Source organism: Nematolebias whitei, chromosome 18 (assembly GCF_014905685.2).
Source record: "Nematolebias whitei isolate Nwh7 chromosome 18, NemWhi1, whole genome shotgun sequence".
Taxonomy (NCBI): domain Eukaryota; kingdom Metazoa; phylum Chordata; class Actinopteri; order Cyprinodontiformes; family Rivulidae; genus Nematolebias; species Nematolebias whitei.
Genome location: NC_056515.1, coordinates 9,022,856 through 9,027,060, shown reverse-complemented (window position 1 = coordinate 9,027,060; position 4,205 = coordinate 9,022,856). Strand labels below are relative to the sequence as shown.

The 4,205-nt window shown below is 40.1% G+C and overlaps 1 protein-coding gene across 1 annotated transcript in view; it reads left to right on the top strand.

The window, feature by feature from the left end:
- The window catches only part of dipk1b (divergent protein kinase domain 1B), a 35,418-nt gene that overhangs the window by 540 nt on the left and 30,673 nt on the right, over positions 1–4,205 (top strand). The window lies entirely within an intron of this gene.

The following is a 4,205-nucleotide window of genomic DNA, read 5'->3' as shown; positions in this document are numbered from 1 at the left end:
AGTGAGTGAGTGAGTGAGTGAGTGAGTGAGTGAGTGAGTGAGTGAGTTGTGGCACAGTGGCTAGAGAAGGTGTGCTTGTGATCGAAAAAGCCCAGGTTCAAATATCTACATGGATGAAATGGGTCCCAACCCTGAAGCAAATGTCATTTCTGTGGAACAATATTGGAGAAAACAACATGCTGCTCTAAAACAAAACAAACAAAAACAATGCAAAAGTCAATAAATCTCCAACGTCATCTACTTGAGCAGATCTACTCCGAGCTCCCCTCAGATGATGGAGCGCCTCACCATCTCTAAGTGGCTCTACTGCAACAGAAGCTCATTTCAGCTGCTTGTGTCCAGGATCTTGTTCCGTCAGTCCTGATCCATACCTCATGGCCGTAGGTGAGGGTTAGAACGTAGACAAACTGCTAAATCCAGAGCTTTGGCATTCTGCTGAACTCTTTCTTCACCATGGCCAACTGAAGCAACACCCTCATTACTGACAACAAGCTCGACTTTGCACCAAGAATGCAAAGCCAGGTCCTGCTTTGACCTAATATCCTAAAGGCAACGCAGGCACCCCATACTCCTGCAGCACCTCCTACAGAATGCCTCAGGGAACACGGCCATAAACCTTCCCCAGGTCCACAAAACACATGCAGACCTGAGAGTTTAACTCCCATTAGTTCCTTATCAACTATGTAAGGGTGAAATCCCTAAATGTGGAATATAAATGTGTTCATTGGCTGTTTAATTCTTTATTCTTGTTTGACAGATGATGTGACAATCATTTTGATCTGTTCTGGCCCTATTTAGAAAGGATTTCACAACCATTAATTCAACCTTTATTTAGACAGGTTAATCCCATTGAGTCTCGAGGATTCATTTACAAGAAAGACCTACTTTCTACAAAGAATGATGACAACAATGGACAAAAGTGGACTAGAATAGACAGTTATAAAAAGGCATACAGATTTTTTAAATACAAATAAGATGGCAAAAAAAAGTAACAAAAACAGCTAGATTATAAGGTGAATGTAGAAAACTAAAAACAGGAACATGTCTGCATTAGTCCCCGCCAGGAGTCCAACAGATGCTTAAAGCCACTTAGAGAGATCAAGGTCGAGAGCTTCAGATCTTTTTGCAAGATATTCCAGGAAACAGGAGCGGAGTAGGAGAAGGCCCTTTTGCCAAGTTCAGTCCGCACTGAGGGAACACTGCAGGTAATAATGTCCTGAGAGCGCACGCTGTAGTTACACTCACTCAGAGACACGTAGGAAGAGATGTATGAAGGCAACACACCAAGAAGTGATTTAAAGATGAAAATGCACCAGTGAGAAAGTCTGCGTGAAGTAAATGATGTCCAGTTAACCAGTGAATACAGGGTGCATTAGTGGGTACGACAATCACAGCCAGTTATGAATCTTAGTGCACCATGATAGACAGCATCCAACATCTGTAGGGTGCTTGTAGGAGCGTTCTTGTAAATAATGTCACCGTAATCAATGGAGAGAAGGAAAGTTGCAGTTACAAGGCGTTTCAAAGTTAGACAGGATCTATTTCTGAAAAAGAAACCCAGTTTAACTTTCAGTTTCTTTACTAGGTTTTCCACGTGGAGCTTAAAAGAGAGATGTGAGTTGACCAAGATACCCAAATATTTATAGGAATCAACAAACTCAATGGGGACACCATTTGAGGATGAAATCTGAGGAAGAACTGCTGGGACTGACTTCCTGTTTGAAAAAAACATCCCTTTGGTTTTATCGGCATTTAAGACAAGTTTGAGGCAGAACAAATCAGACTGGATGATGTCAAATGCGGATTGCAAAAGCTGGAAAGCCTTTTCAACTGTTTTAGCTCAACAATAAACAACTGTGTAATCAGCATAGAAATGTACAGATGCATCAAGAATGCTCTGGCCTACATTACCTATGTAGATTGTGAAGAGGGTGAGCCTTGTGGTACACCATTGTTGACTGTTAAATAACTGGCGGAAGTACCATTATGTTGAACACATTGCCTCCGATCTGAGAGATATTTAGAGAACCAACCAATGGTGTGTTCTGAGAAACTGATTTCTGAGAGCTTATTGTTGAATGGATTGTAGCGCAGAGGTGCCGGCGTTGCAGAGAGACAGAAACAAGTGAGTCGTTGGGTCTCTTCAGCCTCTTTCTGGCATATTTATTGAAGACCTTCAGTGCTGTACGCACACAGCTCGTGTTCACAGAATGCCATTTTTGTCTTCTTCACTCAAGACGTAATAATGTAACGCACGTACATACCAGAAATATACAAAATAAAATACAAGAGTAGGTGGCAGTATTAGAACACATTTTTGAGTAAGAGCGTCAATAACAATAACGTTTAACACCCCCACTCGCTTGTAACTCATTTGTTAGTCCTGAAAACATATAAAACATAAGGTCTTTCTTACCAGAAATGAAAATGTCTCTGCATATTTATGTTCCAAACATGCCCTGAGTAAATTTTCTCAGTTTCAACTTAGTAGCAGGTTTTGTCATCAAATCTGCAATCATTTTATCAGGTGGACAGTACTCAAGCACTATTTTTCCAGTGTTAACAATTTCTCTAATAAAATGATACTTAATATCAATATGTTTGCTTCTTTGCCTGTTCACTGGGTTCTTAGCAAGTGCTATAGTACCTTGGTTGTCTTCAAACACTTTTGTTTGTACATACTCGTAACAATCTATGCCTTTCAGAAATTGCTCTAAATAGAGACATTCTTGTACAGCTGATGCTAACGATATATACTCTGCCTCACAGGTAGACAATGCCACTGTTGTTTGTTTCTTTGTCTTCCAAGAGATCAAAGAACTTTCATCATTTAAATTAGCACAATATCCTGATGTGCTTCTTCTATCTGTTGAATCTGATGCCCAATCGGCATCACAGTAGATTTTTAATCCGAGATTTTGTGAGTCATTTCCTTTAAAACTCAACTCTTTTTCTGCTGTACCCTTAAGATATCGGAAAACATGTTTTACTGTATTCCAGTATTATATTCCATATTGTTCTCTATTGTTGGTTCAGTAAAGTATTGAGAAAGTTTACTGACCACAAAACTTATATCTGGTCATGTACAAGTGGACAAGTATATTAAACTTCCCACTGCTTCTATGTATTTCCTTGGGTCTTCCATTTTATCTCCATCATTTGAGTATTCTAGCTTTGGCTCACATGGAGTGTCTCTGGGTTTACAATCCTCCCTTCCAAATCTCTTTAATATTTTGGTCACATCATTTTTCTGTGACATTTTTACTTGTTTTTCTGTTTGGTTAAAGTCTATTCCTAGGAAATGTTTCAATCTTCCTAGATCTTTCATTTTGAACTTTTCATTAAACATCTTCTTTACTCCCTTCAAAACTTCTTCACTATTAGCTGCTATGATGAGGTCATCCACCCATACCTGTAAGATGATCTTTTCACCGTTTGTCTCTCTAGTATACAAGCACTGATCACTAGGATTTTGTTTGTAACCATATTCATTTAAATACGCATGAAGTAAAGCATTCCAGTTTCTGCCAGATTGTTTTAAACCATACAAGGACTTTTGTTACTTGCAAACAAGTTTTTCTCCTGTGTTAGACTTCTTCTCAAAAACTTCTGGTTGATCTATATAGATTTCATGATCAATAGGTGCATGCAAATATGCAGTCTTAACATCCATCTGATGTAGAATTAAAATTTCCTGTGCTGCCTTTTGCGTAATCTCTCTTACACTTGTCATGTCAGCCGTTGGTGAAAATGTCTCTTCATAGTCAATGCCTTGTTTCTGATTGTAACCTTTCGCTACATACCTTGCCTTGTATTTATCAGATCCATCAACCTCATTTTTCATTGCAAAAACCCATTTATCCCCCAGTGTCTTTTTGCCGGGCAGCACGGTGTGAGAGTAGCACTTGCTGCAGCTTCCAAGATGGCTGCCAATCACCCCCAGCTGACGGTCATCTCCCTGATGAGCTCCTGCTCCTATTTAAGCCTGCAGTCAAGTCTACTCGACGCTGGAGCATTGAGTTCCCCCGGTACTTAATGTTTCTAGCCGTTTAATGTTTCACGGAATACAAGTCTTACCTTGTGATCTTGTTCCTACAGTTCCTCGTCGCCTCCTGGGTCCTGTCCTGATTCCACGGGTTCCAGTCCTCAGATCTCTCGTGCCTTGCCAAGCTCTGATCTCTCGTGCCTTTCTACTCAGTCTCTGG